At 30.8% G+C, this 15408-nt stretch overlaps 1 non-coding gene across 1 annotated transcript; it reads left to right on the forward strand.

Annotated features, from left to right (window-relative positions):
- Positions 1-201: 201 nt before the first annotated feature.
- Trnag-gcc lies at positions 202-272 on the forward strand. The gene has a single exon. It is a non-coding gene; the product is annotated as a tRNA-Gly (tRNA).
- Positions 273-15408: the final 15136 nt, after the last annotated feature.

Here is a 15408-nt window from a genome sequence, read left to right on the forward strand (position 1 = left end):
ATGGGTTTTCATATTATCATATCTAATATATTTGTAACATCATCATTTATATTATATTTTAAATATGTACTTGGATGATATTCATCAATCATCCAGTTATTAAATTGTGATATTAATAAACTACTTGCTATTATGTAAGATTTGAAACAATTTTAAAGTGTTTTCATGTACGTTTTCTTGCTTCCAACTAAATTTATATAAGCATCGGTGGTTCAGTGGTAGAATGCTCGCCTGCCACGCGGGCGGCCCGGGTTCGATTCCCGGCCGATGCATTTCTTTTTTAATTTTCTAACAAAAATTAATTATATAAGTATAAAATATTTAAGTTTCTTATTGTAATATGTGTAGAAAAATGTATTTAATAAAATAATCATTTTATATATAAATTCATAATTAATTATTGAACAAAATTATCGTACTTCTCTGGTTATGTAATTATGTATATAATAATATTTATAGCTATGTTGCCGATAAAACTTGTAATACAATTTTGTTTGAAATAACCACCAATTCATTAAAAACTTAGGTAATATATAGAATATCTACATAACGCTTGGTAACATTTTAACTTACATTACATTGACAATCTATGATCAGGGAATTCTTATATCTGAAGCACATTATCTATTGCCCACGAGATTGTTATATCTGTTAATCCACAATAAATTTAAAAATATTTAAATTGGAAATTTTATTGGTTGTTTAGTAAATGTACCAAGAAACTATGATTTTCTTTTTTATTTATTTTTTTAAATAATTCTTTGAGTATATAGAAATCTTTCCTATAGCAATAATCGTTTATTTTGATAGTTTATGTAATAAAAAGCAAAATATGTATATTTTCAACGAACAATTCTATACTTAGAGATTAGACAACAATTTATGGTTTTAATTAATTATTAAATCATTTTTTTAAAGAAAACACATTTTCAGCAATCTATAAACAATTGTTATAATATATTGACTATCAATAATTTGTCGGTAAATTAATGTATTTTGTGTGATTTAAAATGCTATTAAGTTTTTATATATTTTTTTTTAGATTTTTAAATAAGTAATTGTAAATTGTTTTAAATATTATAACGATAAATTTTGTGTGTAATTTGGAGAATCATTAAAGTAATTATAGTTTGTATTCATTTGGTATTGAAAATGTATTTAACTTAAAAATCATATAAAGTTTGTACAAATGTTTGTAATAAAAGAAAGAATTTTTTGGAAGTTCAAATTTATTATTTTTATAATTCAAAATTTATTTAATTCTGAATATAATTTATTTAATATGAAAACTTTATACAAATAACATAATAAATATGATGCTTTATAAAGTGGTAATAAAAAAAATATAATTGGTATTTGCAAAAGGAAACAAAACTAGATGATAAATTTGGTAGAGAATTGTTCTTGGAATTATAATTGGTTTCTGGTGGTGAAGCAGAGAAGAAGAGGAAGGAAAAGGACGAGGAGGAGGTGCGTGTCGATAAAAAAAATAATAATAGCAAAAGGAAGAGAGGAGAAAGAACCTGTCAATAGAATTTGTGATTAAATTATGTAAATGCATTTCGGATATAAATCAGAGAGGATGAGAATGGAGAAACGAAAGCGAAAGAGAAGAATGGTATATTTGTGGGATGAATTTGCATAGAGATTATCACAGACAAACACCATCCAATTTGGTCCGAAATTAAATTTGGACTTTTGAAACGTTGGAGAGGAGACAGTCACGATGATTCTCTTCACGATTTACACACATCATCATGTTTAGAGCTACAACATGACCGTTTTCTTCTTTAAATTTTAATCGGTTTGGAATAATCGGAGCATCATTTGCATCCGGAATTAAATTGGGTGTTTTGTAATAATAATTCCTCTAAACTTTGTCTTCTACTGAATTAATCAATGAATGAATGAGCATTGCATTAATCGAAGCTCGTTAACAGATTATGTGTGTGTGTGTTTTTTTTATATTGAGATTGAGAGTTGTACAATGATTGAAACTGGTGCTGTGTTACGTTATAATGTTGGAATGCGACCAGATGATGTAAATTGACGACATTGACCATTCATTCTTGTTAGTAGGCCTTCGCTCGTTCGCTCGCACTCCGCTCACTCAAACTCGGATTCGATGGATGCAACACATTGTTGGGATTTACAGGAGTATGTGTGAGGGTGATCAATCTTTGCTGCGACGTCTTCACGATTAAAGGAGACAAATGGAAGCCAATTAAAATGGTCGTGTTCACACGCTCCCAAACGAATCATACTTATTTTTCAACTATCTACGTGGGATGTCCTCCTTTTTTTTCCAACAATTTTACTGAACAGTCAATTTTCCTATAACGCGATTAATTAATACTGCATAATACAGAAACCTCATATTTAGTGCTCATTAGATTAATTTGCACCGCGTTATGTAGAAACTGTTAACAACGTAATATGGACATCGCGTTATAAGAAGCTCAAAATTGGTATACATCATTCGTACCGCGTTATATGAAAACAATAGCGCATAATGGAAACCGTGTTACAATCGCACCGCGTTCTTTGGAAACTGTAAAAAGCGTTATTTAGAAATCGCGTAATAACCAGATTGACTCGTATCTCGTTATATGAAATCAATAAATAGTGCAATATGGAAACCGCGTTATAAAAAAAAACTCAGAATTAGTACAAATAGATTAATTGATTTGAAACCTCGTTATAAAAACTCAGAATTAGTGTAAATTAGATTAATTCGTACAGCGTTCTATGGAAACTGTTAACAGCGTAAGATGAAAACCGTGTAGTAATAAACTGAGAATTAGTACATATCAGATTAACTCGTTCCCCGTTATATGAAAACAATAGCGCAAATTAGATTATCTCGTACCGCGTTATATGAAATCAATAAACAGCGCAAGGTAGAAACCGCGTTATAGGAAGCTCAGAATTAGTGCAAATTAGATTATCTCGTACCGTGTTATATGAAATCAATATGGAAACCGCGTTATAAAAACTCAGTTTTAGTTCAAAACACCGTTATAAGGAAATCGCGTTATAAGAAATTCAGAGTTAATACACATCAAATTAATTCTATCGATGTAAAATGGAAATTGCAAACAGCGTAATATGAAAACCGTGTAATAAGAAACTCAGAATTAGTACACATCAGATTAATTCGTTATAAGGAAACTGTTAACAAAGTTATGAGGAAATCGCGTTATAACAAATTTAAAAGAGTAAAAATCTGTTTAATTCATTATTGGAAACCTAATCATAATTATTTACATTAATGAAGTCATATTTTCACATCATTTCAATTCATATTGCAAATTCATACTTTATCCATATTTTTGTCTACATTTGAGGTAGATGTAATGCCTTTAATTCTTCTTCAATGACAATTTCAATTCTAGAAACTCCTTCCAAAATAGTTCTTAAGCTAATTAAGATAAAACAACGTTATATTAAAATCGCGTTATTGAAGAAATATCGCATTTTCATATAGAAACCGTGTAATACGAGGTTTTACTACAGTATGATTATAAAAGGATGTCTCTTAAATTCCTCTTCAACTAAACTTTAGATGTTAAACTTTCTTCCTTCTTATAGTTCTTAAGTTGAAAGAACGTTATAAGAAAATCGCGTTATTGAAGGAATAATGCATTTGTTTTATATAGAAACCATATTTTATGATTATCGCGTTATATGAGGTTTTACTACAGTAGGATGGTAAAAGAATTTCTCTTCAACTAAACTTTAGATGTTAAAGTGTCTTCCTTCTACTAGTTCTTAAGTTAAAACAACGTTATCAGACATTCGTGTTATAGAAGGAATATCGCTATTTTTGATAGAATCCATATTATATGAGTACCGCGTTATAAGAGAGTATATACTACAATATGATGATAAAAATATGTCTCTTAAATTCCTCTTCAACTAAATTTTATTTGTTAAACTTTCTTCCTTCTTCTAGTTCTTAAGTTGAAAGAACGTTATAAGAAAATCGCGTTATTGAAGGAATAACGCATTTTTTATATAGAAAGCGTATTATATGAGTACCGTGTTATACGACGTTTTACTACAGTAGAATGATAATAGAATGATAAAGAAACTCCTCTTCAACTAAACTTTGGATGTTAAAGTCTCTTACTTCTGCTAGTTCTTTAGTTGAAACAACGTTATAAGATAATCGTGTAATAGAAGGAATAGCGCTATTTTTTATAGAAACCGTATTATACCGCGTTATAATAGAGTATAAACTGCAATATGTTGATAAAAAGATGTCTCTTAAATTCATCTTCAATAAAACTTTAGATTTTAAAGCTTATTGTCGAAATAGTTCTTAAAGCAATATTTTAATTTATATAAGGAAATCTTTTTCGGAGAGCACCACGTTATAAGAAGGTATTTACTGTAATATGAAGATAAAAGGATGTCTCTTAAATTGAATGAAAAACAATGCTCGCCTTATTAACGCGAATAGTGTTTAGCGCTCTAATTAGAATCTGGGCTTCCGTTTTCATCAAACGCCGTTCGAAAGATTTAATTAATCACGCGAATCTTAACTATTCATTGCAATACGCGTTTATTAGCGCAAATTCCATCTGCTGTCTGCATTTACACAGTTAACTAGAATTTCACTAATATATATCTCATAGCATATACAATTCTCTTATTTACTCTTATTAAGATCCAAGTAAATCTCAATGAATTTTAATCAAGTTTTAATTTCAGTTCAATGATCTAAAATAGATATAAATATATTTAAAAAAAATAAATTAATTAAATGAGTGAATTTCATTAAACGTTCACTTTTATGAATTTAAATTCATTGTAAACATCCACGTTTACCAATGAAACTTAATAGTAAGTCAATTTTATATAATGTTTGTAAGTGTAATTATAATTAATATGTCTATTATGTAACTGCTGGTATTTATCTTAAGAAAATTTGATAAAAAATTAAAAAAAAATAAATTCATTTAATAATATTTTGGAACTTTTAAAATAACTAGTAAATTTCATTAATAAAAACTGATATGTAATAAGGAACATTTATTACTATAATTAAATAAAAAATAATACTTAAACAATCAAGTGCAAAGTTTGTCTCTTAATTATGAAATTCTTTGTATTTTTTTGCTTGTTTCATTTGTGTATAAGCATTGTATAGAAATGCTTTAGTTATACAATGAATTATCATAAGAAATGTACAAGAAACATAAGTTGTAACTATTGTAAGTTTGTATTATTCGTCAATTCTAATTATTATAAATTAAAATAATTAATGTAAGATAATTGTAAATCAATATGGAAGAACTTTATTAAGTGTAAATTTCCACTCAAGCTTTCTTTTTTCTACAATGGAAGTGGTTTTGTTTACAGCTCGGTTCGTCTTGAGGGGTGAAAATTTCTAGTATGCAAATGCCGTAAATGCGAAAACACCGTAAACCAAACACAATCAAGAGAGCAAACTTTAAGAATCCCCGTGAATAATGAACGAGTTCGGCTGATTGTTTCTGGGGGTCCCGGCGCCACTTCCAACTTCTTCGCATTTGCTCCTTTTTGTTTCATCTGCGGAGCGGATGGCGGTTTCCTTTTTATACAACCGCCGCCGCAAACCATAAACGGCCGCATTTTCCCATCAAATTTGTATACTTTCCGCGGATGCGCAATTTATATAGACCGATGTAGGTGTATTTATTTCCTCAAAAAGTCATCACCCGTAGCTTTACAACTTGTTGATATGTCACGGTTTAAAGTTTGATGCCGACACGGGGCAATAAAGTGAGGGCCCCGGCCAGTTTCGTGCGCCTGCGGCACGGATGGATGAAGGATTAGGTTAAGAAGGACACAGAAAGGGTCCTGCGCACGTAGCGAACAAGCCCCCAAAATGTGCATGTGAATACGTAAAACGCTCGTCCTTTTATTTTTTTCATCCTTCCCTCATCCCGCCGTTTGCGAAAGGTTTCGCGTGCGCACGGTATATAGTATCCTCCAGGGTGAGATTCGTCTCTCCCGAGAAATCTACAGGAAGATGGAATGCTTGACCTCGCGAGTGGATTAAATTTTTCAGGGTAGTTTCGAAATCAAACCCGATTTTATTTTATTTAGTTTTTGTTGCACTCTCTGTCTGTTATTTATTTTATTTCCCTTTCCCGATTTTCGCTGCTTGAATCTATTTTTATGTTTTTGTTGTCTGTTTCTTTTTATTACCAACACTAAAGCATCTTTCTTCCTCTCTCTCTCTCTCTCTTTTGCTCGCTGTTATTCCTGCACCCCTCCTGAGGTAGCGATAACTCTGCATCATCTCGCAGCGTAAAAGCCGTTTAAATATTTACAGGGCAAAGTTTGCACTTATCTCTCTATCTGCTCCCTAAAAACAAACTTCCCGTCACATATTTTTATTACTCACTGCTCTAGTTGACGCAACCCCCGAGCTTCTCAAAAGGCTCTCAGCTCTAAGGATTCGCGAATTTTGCACCGAAGCCATCAATTAATAAAACCTAAATGATGAATGAATCCGAAGCGCCTGGAGAGAGATGAAGGTCACACATTTTCAACCCTTATCCTGAGGAGACAGACCGCAGCACGCTTCTCCCAGCGGTCACCGTTTAGGGACAAACGAGATAGAGTGACCATCCAAACTCAACCAAAAATAGAAAACGATAGAACAAACCTTAAGCACACACTGGAGAATTTCATTAGCTTTATTCCACCAAAATGAACAAATTTCTTCAATTAGGAAAAAAAACTACACAATATAATTACATTTCAATTTTACATACATTTTATACTTTACTGTTCTTATTACATTGCCTCGTATAGTTCGGGTAATTGGTTCCTCCACTGATAGAAACCGAACTAATTGAGGACTTTTTTTTAAATTTTTATATATTAAAATTATATTTTTTTTTAATTAAAAAACCGGAATATAAATCTGAATAAATAAAAAAAAGATTGTTCTCAAACAAATGTTCACAAAAAAATCAAATTAAAAAATTTGTCAATATTTTATACATTTTACAAATTTATGGACAAAAGTGTTATTTTATCACTATATATCTCCTTGTAACAAGTTAGACCTTTTAGAATTTTGTTCGTAACTCCGAGAGTTCGTAAGTCTCGGGAATTGAAATGTATATGAAATTCAACAAAATTTCTATTTATATACTTTTGTAATTTATTTAAAATTTTCTGTACTTTATAAATTTTTTATATTTTTCATTAATTATTGCAATTTTTCAGTGCAGGAAGACCTCGTTTAACGCTTACGGTACACCTTAAATAAGATAACGTTAAACGAGGTCACTTTACCATATAGTAAATTTACAGCTTTTTCAATATTTTAGTACTCTACGTTATAATGAAACATAGTTAATCGAGGAAGCGCTGAAGAAGGTATTAAGTATATAAATTATAAACAAAAATAACGCAATATTTGTTTTTTTTTACGTTTTATTTATATATTTATAGTTATAGTTATATTTAAAACGGAGATTTTAACAAATATTTAAGTTGATATATTTTTTGGTAAAAACAATATTGTTTCTTCTTATTAAATATTTAAAGCATAATAAAAATCTACGTGTTAAAAATTTCAAGTTCAAATATATTAAATATATTTTTTTTTAATGGAAATGGAAAACTTGTAACAATAATTACATAAATATGATTGGATTAAATTATCCGTAAGTTTTTTTTTCGAAGGCTACAACCACTTGATGCAAATTGCGATTACATAATGAAATCCTTTGGTGTACGACGTTTAAAGGTTTTAATAATTGCGTCGAAAATTCGGGTAAATTGCGGTAACGACGTTCTTTCTGTGTGACGCGACGTAGTTTACAGTGCAACGATTCGCATTCGCATTCAACTTTCTCTCTACATCCCTGACTATTATATACGCAGAGCTACTTACAGCCAGAACCGGAAAGAAAGTACGGAAGTATATGTATGTTATATATATATAATATATATATAAAGAGTGAGTGAACTAGTAAATGAGAAAGAGAGAGAGAAGAATTGAGAGCGGTTTTCCTTTTACCAGTAGCAACCCTTTGATCTTCGGTTTTCATTCGACATACAACATCATGTATTTGCTAACGTTTCTCTCACAATCCATCTCCATCTCACTCTCATACTTGCAATACGGCTTCCAATACATCCTTCCTTACTTAAACTTTAGCGCAATGCATAGTTCCGAGATGCAGTTTATTTGGTATTCCTTGATTGATTCCAACGTTATTCGACCTTTGCCTCCCACCCTCAAAAAAATGCGTTTCAGATTTCTGTACGTTGTTTTTTTTTGGTTTGTTTTAGCTTTTGTATGTTGCAAATAAAGTTCGAAACTCGACTCATTACCTACGGCCACTTCATTTATGAATACATCAACGCTCGTTCTGTACGCTTTCGCTACTTCGTTTTAATATAAACTAAATTAGCGAATTTATTCATGCAACGAGTGGCTAACAACAACAACAACTAAAAAAAAAGAATTACACTCATTCGCATTTTCAACTCAAAAAATTGTATATAAAAATAAAAATTGTGGATGCATATGTTATTTTTTTTAGTTCTTTAATTTTTGCAATTGATGATGATCAAAGTGCACATATTCTTGTTGTACATTCATTAAATTTGAATAAAAAACATGAATATTAATAATTATTCTTGTGATTTTTTTCGACAATTCTTCTATATTCTGTTACTGTTGAAAAAAAATAATAATTTGTATTCATTAAACTTTTTTTTATTGTTACCAATATAGTCCAAAAAAACCTATGTTCAATAACAAAATTAGTAGTTTAAATAAACCAGAGGGCGACTAATATCCGAATGGTTAAGTCGCCCTACCCACGATCCAGTTGGCACAGGTTCAAATCCTGGTCAAGCCAGGCCCTTTGTGAGCCTGTTCACATTGATGAACAGATTGTGAATAAAATTATACGACATAAAAAAAATAAACCAAGTTTTAATACTGATGTATCATAAAGTTCTGATTTTTTTATATTTTTATTCTAGAAGTGCTCAAAACAAAAATATTTCTGTTTGAAGAAAGTTTCTTATCCAATAGTATAGAAATATACCAAATATATAAGATAAACCCAATTTTAAACTATTGTTTAAAGTAGAACAGTTACACGATTCAATTTTTTAATATAATAGATATTAATTCTCAACTTTGAGCTTCCTTTTTCTAAAATATGTAAATATTAAAAAAAAATAACCCTTTGTGTGCCAGCAGTTTCACCATGAGCCCAGCCCACATAATGAGTAATTATTTTGAAGCTTTTTATTTCCCAGTGATTCCACAGTGGAGTTTGATCATGCAATCATTCGTAAAGTATTACAGATTTTTAACCAAATTTATCAAAAAATCGACAGTTTTGACAAAATTAAGTTGATCCACAAAATTAAGTAAAGGTATTTCATGAGATATAGAAATAAGTAACTTTAAAAATCAGTTGTTACGCCTCTGTTTATTTCGCATTCAATTAACACTCGCTAGAATCAATTAACGATTTGCATCTGACATGTAAAATGTGACGACTCGTTCTAAACCCGAAGCTGGTGGAGCGTTACAGATCGGAATAGACCAAATAGAAGATCTGATTAGGGCGGGCTTCGTCTCGAATCAGATCCGGATTGATGAACAATACACACATTATCTCTTAATTTCCACTATCCTATCTTATTATTTTTTTATCCCCTAGTAAATTCCAATTCGATTCGATGGACGATCGGAATTATCCTTTTTTCAAATCTCGCCTGTCCCATGTAAATGTCAACGTCGATGAAAAGAACGCAAAGTGCGTAACGCTCCTCCACACAAACTATTTAATGGTGAATTAGTTTGGAATTATATCACGAGGGAAGAGAATAATATAACAATTTTAACTTATATTGTGCTGAATGCGGGGTCGGACACTAAATGGATGTTTATAGTCAATATTTCAGTGTTATTCCAGGAATGGGAAAAAATAGAGCGCAATTAGGGCCTCCCCCCGGCACCATTTTTTTTATGCCGTTGATGTTTCTAAGGGACGTGGGGTGGTTTGGGTTTTTGTTATTGGTAGTAAAAAGCTCGGAGGGGTGTGAGAGCACGGTGTCTGCTGTGGGGTGAGACGAACCATCATCATCGATATTCCATCGGCGTGATTGTAATTTATTATTAATAAAAAAAGCGCATCTTGCGGCTGCACCTGCAATATTTAGCAGGAATTTATAGTTTGTTCGGGGTCTTCTCTCTTCCTCTCGCGCACACATACAGAGGGATGATATTAGAGGGGGGTTGGATCTGATTTATATGTGCGGAGGGGTGTCTCTCGCGTTATGTGCTGCACATATTAAGGGAAGATTCTTCGCCGTTATCTCTGTGTGTCCATTGTGGCGCGGGAGATGAGAGACCTAATGGCACTTTTCCTCTTACATTTTCTTCTTGTTGTTCTTTCGCTATTCTTTGGCGCGACGGAGAAGATGCCTCTCTTTCCTCCCCCTCCACTTCCATCACAGGGATGAAACTTTTCCGCCTTATCGCGACTGCATTTAATAACGCAACTTTTATTATTACTCTTTTCTTCTCTCTTTCACTCTCTTCTTGGATACAGGATTTATTCACGCACGCTCCGACGATATTTATTGCCTCAGGATAAAACATTACCGATAAGGATTTTCCATAGAAATCAACTGTCATAGAGTCAATTTCTTTTATATTTTAAAAAATCACTATCTGAACAATATTCAACATATTTTAGTTCTATATAAAGCAAATATTTTCAAATTGAATAACAAAATTTCAATGTAAATTTGAAACAGTAAAGTATTATGAAAAATTAGAAAGATTAATTAATTTTACGATTTTAATATTAATAAATTAAAGTTTTGCCCACAATTTTTTTATCAATTAGAAAATTAATCATTATTTATTATTAAACTTTTCTATATTGGAATGAAAAATTATTTGTGATAATAGCAAATTTACAAAACAGAAACTCAATTCTCAATTGTTCAAAAAAAAATGTATAGTGGAATTACTTTAAACTGATATTGGATTAAATTAACAATAAATACGAAATGTATATGAATTTCTTGAAAAAACTGTTTGAAGTAAATTGAAATCTTGAATATATTTGTATAAGAAAATACACATTTTATTGTAATTTTTTTATTAAATTTAGATAAAAAGGTTCTTTGTTCGAAATGACTAATAAATTGTTTTTTGTATTAAATGTTTGTTTTTGAAAACAATATATGAAAATTTCGAAATTTTACGAATTGATATAAAAAATGTGTGTTTTCAGTAAAATTACTATAAGTTGTAAGGTTTTGAAGAAAACAATAAAAGAGATTAACAAAATTGTTGTACAAGTTTCTCAAATATTTTCACAGTAATTTATTTGTTTGTAAGATTTAAAAAAAAAGCTTGAAATATTATTCAGATCACCTCGCTTTGACAATTATATTTTTTTTTATGTCGTATATTTTTATTCACAATCTGATCAGTAGATTATTGATGGTCTACGATTCCTCTATTTCCTTTCACTGTGAATCTGCTGCTATCCTTAACATTGTCCATCAACTTGGCTGAAGGGTGAAGGTCCATATTCTCATTAATTTCACTGTCCATCTGTGATGAACGATGGCCCTATGGCTGCAAGCACCGAGAGAGCTTACATAGGGCCTGACTTGACCAGGATTTGAACCTGCGTCCACTAGATCGAGGGGAGGGCGCTTAACCATTCGGCTATTAGTCGCTCTGACAATTATATAATTATTATTATAATTATATTATTTGATAATTGTAGAATAACAGCAAATTCAATTATATATCAGTAAGGACACAATATAATAAAATCATGACATCTCATTTTATATAAATCTTATTTTATTATCACTATTATAACTATTTCTTAATAGAAGTTTGCTAATGAAACGTACCATACTTTTCGAACTATATGACGCACCGGACGATAAGACGCGCCTCAAATTTGGAGACGATTTATTGAAAAAATATTTTAATATCACCTTCGGTCCACGAATGTCAATTGTCACGTTTCATTATATTGACAGGTGTCAAATGTAAAAAAATAAAATTTTATGTAATATTAACTAAGATTTCAATTACAATTACATTGAATTCTCATAACGCGATTTAAAAAAATGCATTTGCCGTCTTGTAATGTAATGAAAAAATGAAAAAATATTTTAATGTTACATTCGGTCCATAAGACGCATACAAAATTTGAGTCCATTTTTCTATGTAAAAATATCGAATATCTTTCTTATCCTTTTAAACCATATTTAGGAATATATATCTAGGAATATTTTAGGGCAATTGTCCAGAGATATTTTCGTACAAATAATTTAATTTAATACTTCACACAAATTAATCACGTAAAAAAAATACTTATGTAAAAATGTGAGAAATAAAAAACCTAATTAGTTATTTCAATAGAAGTAATAATATGTGTAGTAACAATAAAACAAATACATACACATAAAATATAGAAGTATTTCTATTGCTTCATTTAATATTTAATATAATTTTGGTGAAATTGTAAGGGCGTTATTATTTTATGGTATTATTTGAGTCTCTCCTCTCGTGCGGTTTTGCCGTTGCGATGTTGGAATTTTTATGGCAGTCATAAAATTAATTGTACGACTATAATACCTTGATTTGTTCGTACGATAAATTCGTTTGATTCGTATTTGCATCTCGCACGATACTGAATTATATATACATATACGTAAAATGGATGAAGTCGTCGTTTTTATTGTTCCACCAATAAATTCGGGCTCAATTAAAAACGCGTCGACAAACATTTTAATGCATTTCCATTTGGTGCAGAAAACGACCTTTGCTTTTCGTTTTCCCCTCTGGGAAATCTTACTTATATATCGGAAAATGCGAGGAAAGGAGAAGCGAAAGTATACAAAGCCTGGTGTTATGACAATGAAACCTTGGATTTGTTCGACATAAGACTATAAACAGATGGAAATGAAATGCTCGGAGTTTCCTCTTCCCTTTTTTTTTCTTCCTCACCTCGCGTCTATTTTCCGGCCCATTTCGTCCACCCCTTCCAAACGAGCAAGAAAAAACCTTTTTATCCTTCACCTCCTTAAACTTGTGATGTTTTCATCCGCCGCAGACAAAGCCCATCATTCCGGGTTATATAAACGTCGAGTCGCCGACTGCGACGCCGCCGCCTTCGGAAAACCCGATTTTCTTCTTGTTCCTTTTCCACCCTATTTCCACGCGGCTGGTATGGGAAAACCCGATAACGTCGTCCTTTCTCGCGCGCGCCTCGAGTGCCTCATTACAACCAGAAATTATTTAATTCCGTTATACGCGTGATTTATACGCGTCGTGGAAAAGTCTAATAAGAGAAATTACTTTAAATCATGTGGCCCTAATCCCCAACAGACAGTTCAATTATTTAACGCAGTGAAAAGAGATGGAATAAAAAAAAATATATAAGAGAATACGGGAATTACGAATCGCAAATTCGTTTCCATTCTTCTTTCTACTCCTTCTTTTCAACCGTTCAACGCATTCAAATGGGATTAAGGATTCGCTTATTGAAATTTAATGTTATTTATCGCCACTAAAAGCTAGTCTGCGGCAAGGATTTTCAATGATATTACCATTAATATTGCAATTTCCATTTTGCCGGATTCATTCGTAATTTTCTCTAACCTTTAATATTTTTTAACCATTTTTTTATCATAGTTAAACAGAAAATGATTAAAAAATGATTGAAAAATATACTAAGACATTTATCAATCTTCAACATACGAAAATATCTCTCATAGTGTAGTTATTTTTATTAATAATCGAGGACTATAAAATTATGATTTAGTTTTTTTATTTAAATATTCGAAATATTGCTGTAATCCAGTTCATATAATTTTTTTATTCAACTTTTTGATATATTTTACTGCAAAAGTTACTTTTTGTTTTTAATTTTGCTAATTTGTTTCCTAAATTTTAATTTGTCTGTGTAATTCATATGAATTTAAAATATACCAAATGATGTAGATTTTACATAAAATTAATGTATGCAAACATAATTTAAGTCTGCATTTCAGCGAATGCAACATATTTTAAAACTCTCAAAATTAAGTATAATTTAAGTTTATGTAATAATACAATTAGCGCGATGTTTGGTTCAAAATTTCCATTAACTAATTAACAAAAATCAAAAAAAGTCGTTTTAATTTGGGGCTTGAAGTGAATAATTTGCAAATTGCAGCTGCGGACACGAAGCACACTGAAATTTAATTGCTTCTGCCTAATTGATAGAAGCTCGAACGTTACGTCCTGCATAATATCGATTAAAACGCAAACACTTTCCTAACATTATTACATAACAAACAAAAAATAATGATAGCAATATTTTCTATACGCCCTAATCTAGTCATTTTGTACAATACGTAAAACTATTGAGTATTATGTAAATTTTTTTTGTAATAATAATTTTGTTACGTATTTTAGTTTATACTATATCTACATTATCATGTGATATAACGCCTAAGCTATTCAAATGTCAATTGTCAAAAAAAATGACTTTTCATTATATTGACAGATGTCAAATGTCAAAAATAAATGACATAACACAAGGTGACAGCTGTCATTTTACGTCTAAATTTTGAGTCGTGTCACATGGATTGATAGTCGCTGCTATAGAATTTTCTTTTATATGTTTTCTGCTGTAAATAAGAAACAGTACGTAAATCAGTTAAGCATAAAAAATAAATAAAATAAAACATAAGGTACGTAAAATAGTTGCGTATAATCAGTTTAATTTTGTACTTTACCTACATTATCATGTGATATAACGCCTAACCTAATCAAATGTCAATTGTCATAAAAAAATGACGTTTCATTATATTGACAGATATCAAATGTCAAAAATGAAATTTTATGTAATATTAACTGACATTTCAATTACAATTACGTTGTATTCTTATAACGCGGTTTCAAAAAATTACGACTGCCCTCATATAACTCTGTACGCTTATAACACGATTTGTTGTATCACTAGATACATGGTTTCCATAGGAGTATTTCAACAGTTTTCAGTTTTGACACAAGGTGACAGCTGTCATTTCACGGATAAATTTTGAGTGATTACCCCAAGATTGATAGTCGCTGCTGTAGAATACCGTTTTATATGCTTTCTGCTGTAAATAACAAACAGAACGTAAATTAATTAAGCATAAAGAATTGAAGAAAATGAAGCATAAGGTACGTAAAATAAAGTAATCGATTCAATATGGTTTTCAATGATAAATAGACTTGTTTATCCGATTTTAATTAAAGAGGAATTGGCGAGTAGTTGGAAATCTTAATGATTAATGCTCGAGGAAAAGGGAAGGAAAGGCGTGCAACAGATGGGTGGATGTTGGAAAGCGCGCAAAGCA

This window comes from Nicrophorus vespilloides, unplaced genomic scaffold (assembly GCF_001412225.1).
Source record: "Nicrophorus vespilloides isolate i.1.1-1 unplaced genomic scaffold, Nicve_v1.0, whole genome shotgun sequence".
Lineage (NCBI taxonomy): Eukaryota > Metazoa > Arthropoda > Insecta > Coleoptera > Silphidae > Nicrophorus > Nicrophorus vespilloides.